Genomic DNA, 9,468 nt, shown 5'->3' on the forward strand with positions numbered 1-9,468 from the left:
AATTTTTAAAATCTATTCTATTCCCTATCGATAACACTATCAGATGCATTTACAATAGGAACAGGTGCTGCTGCTAGGTGGTATCATGATCATCTACACATGAGTGTTCATTCTGGTCGCATAAATGTCTTCCACAGTCCATAACTTTATTTTTTTTTATTTCTTTGGCCATATATATAAGTCATTACCCTGGAAAGAATATTTCTTATTTTTTTTTTCCATTTTAGCTTGTTTTTTGTATGTTTTTTTTGTCAGTCCGCAAAAGTGGCGTAGTACCCTGACAATATTGTTCACAGATATGCTATTTGTCAGCGGCCAGCTGAGAATAGGTTTGAACCCTCAACTGCAATAATTTAAATGGAGTGTAATATTTGACACACTTACAATAATTGCTGGATTATTAGGGCAGTCATATGGGATAACATCTGATGGCCACGGTTTCAGGCAGTTGCCTAATAGTATGGTATTTTTTCACAGACACCTAGTGTGAATAGCTTGACCGACACACTGCAACAGAATGGAAAAGGAGGCCAATATTTTCCACGTTCAATTTAAATTTCTGGATTTTTATCGCTGAAATATTGAACAGATCTGGCTTTTTTCTGCAGTGAGAACAAGCAAATGGAGCAGAAAAATGGTGTACTCTGGATTGCTTTTTAAGCAAATAACCAGGATTAAGATAAAAAAAAATTTCCGTGGCTCCTGATATCTGGGGTTATGTCTACAAATATCTGTAAGAACAGCAGCAGCAGGAACGTTCAATGGACCCTCTTGCACTATATGCACTGCAGTCTGCCACATACACTGCCTGCCTGCCTAATTCCTGCTATCACTACTGAATATATGCAGCTGGATTAGTCCTCAGAAGGACTGTTAGTTCAGATGGATATATATATATATATATGTTGTGGAATACCTATACTAACAAGACGTTCAATGGACCATCTTGTGCTGTGTCATTCACTGCAGTCTGCCACATACACTGCCTGATCGCCTAACTCCTGCTATCACCACTGAATATATGCAGCTGGATTAGTCCTCAGAAGGACTGTTAGTTCATTTGGATATATATATATATATATATATATTTATATATATATGTTGTGGAATACGCATACTAACTATGAAGAAGCAAATCTCTCCCTGATGCAGCAACAGCTCTTCCTACTCTGCCTGGTTCCGGAGTAGACTGTGACGAGCATGGTGGCGCTCGGTCTTATATACACCTGATGATTAGAGATGAGCGGTGTTCGACTAGAACTGTTCGCCAATCTCAAATTCGAGCTGTTTTGGGCGGTGTTCGAGTTGTTCGACGAACCCGAACAATTTGCAAAAAATTCGGCTGTTCGAGGTTATGTTCGATAACTGTTCGTGCACCAAAAGCGTGTCCTGCATGTCTGGTGCTATTTAGAGCACCAATCATGCAGGGATTGTCTGCCACTCACTGTAATGCCACAGCCATGGTGGTTGTGGCATTACAGTGATTGCCCAAATCGATGGGAACAGTGCCAACAGTGAAACATGAAAAGCCGGCAATTCAGCAGCGGCATACACCGGTACCCGACAATTTAGAACCGAAAGAATAGAGCTTCACACATAGATTAGTTAGATATAAACATGTCAGCCACATATATACGAAGTACAGTGAAAGTGCTGCTTACTGTACTTGTCATTTAGCGTAAAGGATTTATCAAAAAAAATAATAGTGTTTTCATGCACCGTCTCTTTAAAAAAGCCGGCCGGCAATTCAGCAGCGGTACCCGACAATTTAGAATAGAAGGAATAGAGAATCACACATAGATTAGATAGATAGAAACATGTCAGTCACATATATGAAGTACAGTGACAGTGTTGCTTACTGTACTTGTCATTTAGTGTAAAGGATTTATTAAAAAAAATAATAGTGTTTTCATGCACCGTCTCTTTAAGAAAGCCGGCCGGCAATTCAGCATCTGTACCCGACAATTTATAACAGACAGAATAGAGCTTCACACATAGATTAGATAGATAGAAACATGTCAGTCACATATATATGAAGTACAGTGATAGTGTTGGTTACTGTACTTGTCATTTAGTATTAAAATAAAGGATTTATTATTAAAAAAATTGGCGTGGGGTTCCCCTTAATTTTAGGCTCTAGCGGAGGTTAAGCAGACAGCTGGGGCAGATGTTTGAAGCCTGGGAAGGGGGTAATACCCACGGAGCTTCCCAGGCTACTAATATCAGCCCCCAGCTGAATACATAGCCTTTACTAGCTATTAAAATGGGGGACCCCCCCCAAAAAATGACGTGGGGTCCCCCCTAATTTAATAGCTAGCAAAGGCTAGGCAGACAGCTGGGGGCTGATATTAATAGCCCAGGAAGGGAGCCATGAATATTGGCCCCCTCCCAGGCTAGAAACACCAGCCGTCAGCCGCCCCAGAAATGGCGCATTCATAGGATGCGCCAATTCTGGCACTTAACCTCGCTCTTCCACGCTGCCCTGTAGCGGTGGCAGGGGGTAATAGGGCTGGGGTTGATGTCAGCTTATAATGCCAGCTGACATCAAGCCCAGGTTAGTAATGGAGAGGCGTCTATAAGACACCCCCATTACTAACCCCATAGTCAAAGTTAAAAAAAGCACAAACACCCAGAATAAAGTCCTTTAATTGAAATAAAGACACAATTCTTTATTGTTCTAAATTAAACCATACTTACCATCACGCCCATTCCAGCTGAAGCCAACGATCTCCTGTAATAAAAATAAAATAATAAAGCAACCTCATCCTTACCTTTCCATGGTTCCCACGACAGCTTCAGCTCTGCTACATCGAGATGACAGGCTGGACCGCAGCAGAACGCCGCCATCCAGCCTGTCATCCCGCAGACACTGAGAAGCGCAGGCTTGCTTGCGCTCCACATTGTCTCTCTGTGACGGCATAAAGATGAGCCAAGGTCATGTCCAATGAACTCGGCTCACCTCATGCACGTCAATTACAGCGTGGGAGAATTCTCACGCTGAAGCGCTGAGTGCAGGAGAATTTTCCCACGCTGTCAGTGAGGTGCATGAGGTGAGCTGAGTTCATTGGACATGAGCTCACCTCATGCACGTCACTGACAGCGTGGGAGAATTCTCCTGCACTCAGCACTTCAGCGTGAGAATTTTCCCACGCTGTCAGTGACGTGCATGAGGTGAGCCGAGTTCATTGGACATGACCTCGGCTCATCTGGATGCCGTCACAGCGAGACACTGAGGAGCGCAAGCATGCCTGCTCTTCTCAGTGTCTGCGGCATGACAGGCTGGATGGCAGCGTTCTGCAGCGGTCCAGCCTGTCATCTCGATGTAGCAGAGCTGAAGCTGTCGTGGGAACCATGGAAAGGTAAGGATGAGGTTGGTTTATTATTTTTCTTTTATTGCAGGAGATCGTTGGCTTCAGCTGGAATGGGCGTGATGGTAAGTATGGTTTAATTTAGAACAATAAAGAATCGTGTGTTTATTTCAATTAAAGGACTTTATTCTGGGTGTTGTGTTTTTTTTAAACACTTTACTAGAAATTCATGGCGGTCATGTCTAATACTGGCGTGACCCCATGAATTTTGGGCTTGGGGCCAGCTGATAATACCAAGCTGGCCCTAACCCCTTTATTACCCAGTGAGCCACCGCACCAGGGCCCTGGATGAGTTGGGTACAGCGCCAGACGATGGCGCTTCTATGAACGCGCCATTTTCCGGGGTGGCTGCGGACTGCAATTTGCAGCGGGGGGGGGGGCCCAGAAAGCTTGGGCCTCCCTGCGCTGCAGATTCCAGCCCCCAGCTGCCTAGTTGTACCTGGCTGGACACAAAAATAGGGCGAAGCCCCACGTATTTTTTTTTTAATTATTTCATGAAATTCATGAAATAATTAAGAAAAAAAGGCCTTCCCTATATTGTTGTGTCCGGCCAGGTACAAATAGGCAGCTGGTGGTTGGGGGCAGCCCATTCCTGCCTGCTGTACCTGGCTGAACACAAATATAGTGCGAAGCCCCACTTCAATTTTTTTAAATTATTTCAGGAAATTCATGAAATAATTTAAAAAAATTGACGTGGGGCTTCGCACTATATTTGTGTCCAGTCAGGTACAGCAGGCAGGAACGGGCTGCCCCCAACCACCAGCTGCCTATTTGTACCTGGCCGGACACAACAATATAGGGAAGCCCTTTTTTTCTTAATTATTTCATGAAATAATTTAAAAAAAATTGACGTGGGGCTTCGCCCTGTTTTTGTGTCCAGCCAGGTACAACTATGCAGCTGGGGGCTGGAATCCGCAGCGCAGGGAGGCCCAAGCTTTCTGGGCCACCCCCGCTGCAAATTGCAGTCCGCAGCCACCCCGGAAAATGGCGCGTTCATAGAAGCGCCATCTTCTGGCGCTGTACCCAACTCATCCAGGGCCCTGATGCGGTGGCTCACTGGGTAATAAAGGGGTTAGGGCCAGCTTGGCATTATCAGCTGGCCCTAAGCCCAAAATTCATGGGGTCACGCCAATATTAGACATGACCACCATGAATTTCTAGTAAAGTATTTAAAAAAAACACAATACCCAGAAAAAAGTCCTTTAATTGAAATAAACACACAATTCTTTATTGTTCTAAATTAAACCATACTTACCGTCACGCCCATTCCAGCTGAAGCCAACGATCTCCTGAAATAAAAGAAAAATAATAAAGCAACATCATCCTTACCTTTCCATGGTTCCCATGACAGCTTCAGCTCTGCTACATCGAGATGACAGGCTGGACCGCAGCAGAACGCTGCCATCCAGCCTGTCATCCCGCAGACACTGAGAAGCGCAGGCTTGCTTGCGCTCCACAGTGTCTCTCTGTGAGGGCATCCAGATGAGCCGAGTTAATGTCCAATGAACTCGGCTCACCTCATGCACGTCACTGACAGAGTGGGAAAATTCTCCTGCACTCAGCGCTTCAGCGTGGGAGAATTCTCACACTGAAGCGCTGAGTGCAGGAGAATTCTCCCACGCTGTCAGTGACATGCAGTAGGTGAGCTGAGTTCATTGGACATGAGCTCACCTTATGCACGTCACTGACAGCGTGGAAAAATTCTCCTGCACTCAGCGCTTCAGCGTGGGAGAATTCTCACGCTGAAGCGCTGAGTGCAGGAGAATTCTCCCACGCTGTCAGTGACGTACAGGAGGTGAGCTGAGTTCATTGGACATGAGCTCACCTCATGCACGTCACTGACAGCGTGGGAGAATTCTCCTGCACTCAGCGCTTCAGCGTGAGAATTTTCCCACGCTGTCAGTGACGTGCATGAGGTGCGCCGAGTTCATTGGACATGAACTCGTCTCATCTTTATGCCGTCACAGCCAGACACTGCAGAGCGCAAGCAAGCCTGCACTTCTCAGTGTCTGCGGGATGACAGGCTGGATGGCAGCGTTCTGCTGCGGTCCAGCCTGTCATCTCGATGTAGCAGAGCTGAAGCTTTTGTGGGAACCATGGAAAGGTAAGGATGATGTTGCTTTATTATTTTTCTTTTATTGCAGGAGATCGTTGGCTTCAGCTGGAATGGGCGTGATGGTAAGTATGGTTTAATTTAGAACAATAAAGGATTGTGTCTTTATTTCAATTAAAGGACTTTATTCTGGGTGTTTGTGTTTTCTTTTAACTTTGACTATGGGGTTAGTAATGGGGGTGTCTTATAGACGCCTCTCCATTACTAACCTGGGCTTGATGTCAGCTGGCATTATAAGCTGACATCAACCCCAGCCCTATTACCCCCTGCCACCGCTACAGGGCAGCGTGGAAGAGCGAGGTTAAGTGCCAGAATTGGCGCATCCTATGAATGCGCCATTTCTGGGGCGGCTGACGGCTGGTGTTTCTAGCCTGGGAGTGGGCCAATATTCATGGCACCCTTCCTGGGCTATTAATATCAGCCCCCAGCTGTCTGCCTAGCCTTTGCTAGCTATTAAATTAGGGGGGACCCCACGTCATTTTTTTTGGGGGGTCCCCCATTTTAATAGCTAGTAAAGGCTATGTATTCAGCTGGGGGCTCATATTAGTAGCCTGGGAAGCTCCGTGGGTATTACCCCCTTCCCAGGCTTCAAACATCTGCCCCAGCTGTCTGCTTAACCTCCGCTAGAGACTAAAATTAAGGGGAACCCCACGCCAATTTTTTTTAATAATAAATCCTTTATTTTAATACTAAATGACAAGTACAGTAACCAACACTATCACTGTACTTCATATATATGTGACTGACATGTTTCTATCTATCTAATCTATGTGTGAAGCTCTATTCTGTCTGTTATAAATTGTCGGGTACTGATGCTGAATTGCCGGCCGGCTTTTTTAAAGAGACGGTGCATGAAAACACTATTATTTTTTTTAATAAATCCTTTACACTAAATGACAAGTACAGTAAGCAACATTGTCACTGTACTTCATATATATGTGACTGACATGTTTCTATCTATCTAATCTATGTGTGAAGCTCTATTCTGTCTGTTATAAATTGTCGGGTACAGATGCTGAATTGCCGGCCGGCTTTTTTAAAGAGACAGTGCATGAAAACACTATTATATTTTTTAATAAATCCTTTACACTAAATGACAAGTACAGTAAGCAACACTGTCACTGTGCTTCTTATATGTGTGACTGACATGTTTCTATCTATCTAATCTATGTGTGAGGCTCTATTCCTTCTTGTCTAAATTGTCGGGTACCTGTGTATGCCGCTGCTGAATTGCCGGCCGGCTTTTTTAAAGAAAGCGTCTTCTGAGCAGTTTGTCAGCTTTTGGACACCTTTGAAGGTGTTTTCTATGTGTTTCTATTTGTTTTTGTTTGCCTGCCATTGGTTTTAACGGTGTTCGACGGTGTTCTAAGGTGTTCGACGAACAGTTCGACGAACAGTTCCTCGAACATCCCGGTGTTCGACGAACCGAACCGAACCCGAACACTACGGGGGTGGCTCAACACTACTGATGATGCAGTGCAGCCAGCCAATCACTGTAATGCCACAACTAACATGGCTGCAGCATTACAGTGCATGGCAGGCAATCACTGCATGTACATTTGCTCTCTACAGAGCGCCAAACATGCATGGAGGGGACCCGAGTTCCCGCCCGAGTAGCCCGGAAATACTTGCCGAGCGCCGAGCTTGTCGAGCACGGTGATGCTCGGGCGAGTACCGAGCAGTGGCGAGCATGTTCGCTCATCACTAGTAACGATATGAAAAGAAGGGCAGTGGTGCTGTTAAATGAGGGAATGCATGAAAATGAGAATTTAATGATGTAAAACAATGATGATATTTATCATAAGTTGAGCTATAATCCTACTACTGTTTTTTCACAACACTATATCAGAGGGATTAGCTATGGGTGCCATTAATAAGAAACTCTCAGCGGATTTGTATGTACCACATCCAACAACTCCTAATTTCCATTCACTATCTAAAATCTACAAGGAATGCTTCCCCCTCTATTCAGACCAATAGTGGCAGGTATAGGCAGTTTAGATGAAAAACTCAGCTCATGGGTAAATTTGCACCCGCAACCCTTAATTTATAGTCTATTTGGATACATTAGGGACACTAAGCATGTAATTTCATCTTTGGAGCTCACGAAATGGACAAACACTTGTATATGGATGACATGCAATGTGGTCGCATTATACACTGCTCAAAAAAATAAAGGGAACACTCAAATAACACATCCTAGATCTGAATGAATGAAATATTCTCATTGAATACTTCGTGCTGTACAAAGTTGAATGCACTGACAACACCATTACACAAAAATCATCAATGCAAATCAAATTTATTAACCAATGGAGGCCTGGATTTGGAGTCACCTCCAAAATTAAAGTGGAAAAACACACTACAGGCTGATCCAACTTTGAGGTCATGTCCTTTAAACAAGTCAAAATGAGGCTCAGTATTGTGTGTGGCCTCCAAGTGCCTGTATGACCTCCCTACAAAGCCTGGGCATGCTCTTGATGAGGTTGCGGATGGTCTCCTGTGGGATCTCCTCCCAAACCTGGACTAAAGCATCCGCCAACTCCTGGACAGTCTGTGGTGCAACGTGACGCTGGTGGATGGAGCGAGACATGATGTCCCAGATGTGCTCAGTCGGATTCAGGTCTGGGGAACGGGCGGACGAGCTTCAATGCCTTCATCTTGCAGGAACTGCTGATACACTCCAGCCACATGAGGTCTGGCATTGTCCTGCATTAGGACGAACCGAGGGCCAAACGCACCAGCATATGGTCTCACAAGGGGTCTGAGGAGCTCATCTCGGTACCTAATGCAGTCAGGCTGCCTCTGGCGAGCACATGGAGGGCTGTGCGGCCCTCCAAAGAAATGCCACCCCACACCAATACTGACCCACTGCCAAACCGGTCATGCTGAAGGATGTTGCAGGCAGCAGATCACTCTCCATGGCGTCTCCAGACTCTGTCACGTCTGTCACATGTGCTCAGTGTGAACCTGCTTTCATCTGTGAAGAGCACAGGGCGCAAGTGGCGACTTTGTCAATCCTGGTGTTCTGTGACAAATGCCAAGCGTCCTGCACGGTGTTGGGCTGTGAGAACAACCCCCATCTGTGGACGTTGGGCCCTCATACCACCCTCATGGAGTTAGTTTCTAACCGTTTGTGCAGACACATGCACATTTGTGGCCTGCTGGAGGTCATTTTGCAGGGCTCTTACAGTGCTCCTCCTGTTCCTCCTTGCACAAAGGCGGAGGTAGCGGTCCTGCTGCTGGGTTGTTGCCCTCCTATGGCCCCCTCCACGTCTCCTGGTGTACTGGCCTGTCTCCTGGTAGTGCCTCCAGCCTCTGGACACTACACTGACAGACACAGCAAACCTTCTTGCCACAGCTTGCATTGATGTGCCATCCTGGATAAGCTGCACTACCTGAGCAACTTCTGTGGGTTGTAGAGTCCATCTCGTGCTACAATGAGTTTGAAACCACAACCAACATTCAAAAGTGACCACAACATCAGCCAGAAAGCATTGGTACTGAGATGTGGTCTGTGGTACCCACCTGCATTGAGTGTGTCTTGATAATTGCCAATAATTTCCATCTATAGTCTATTCCATTTGCACAACAGCATGTGAAATTGATTGTCAATCAGTGTTGCTTCTTAAGTGGACAGTTTGATTTCACAGAAGTTTGATCTACTTGGAGTTATATTCTGTTGTTTAAGTGTTCCCTTTATTTCTTTATTTTTTTGAGCAGTGTATATATTTACCACACAATTTAGCTGTTGATATTTTAAAGAGACAGTTCTTCAATCATAACAATTAGTACAAACAAGTGCAAGAATTTAGCAGAATTTTTGCTAAAACAAATGATTTTTCTTTCAATAACCAGTTTTTTTTCCAGGAACGTGGAGCACCAATGGGGGTAGGATTTTCCCCATCCATAGCAAATATTTTTATGTCAGAATGGGAAAGCTTATTTTTATTTTTTCCAATGTCAACCCCTTCTCCTCCCATGTCA

The sequence above is a fragment of the Phyllobates terribilis genome, unplaced genomic scaffold (assembly GCF_046119375.1).
Source record: "Phyllobates terribilis strain yellow unplaced genomic scaffold, ASM4611937v1 Scaffold_11__3_contigs__length_659146591, whole genome shotgun sequence".
In the NCBI taxonomy this organism is placed as follows: domain Eukaryota; kingdom Metazoa; phylum Chordata; class Amphibia; order Anura; family Dendrobatidae; genus Phyllobates; species Phyllobates terribilis.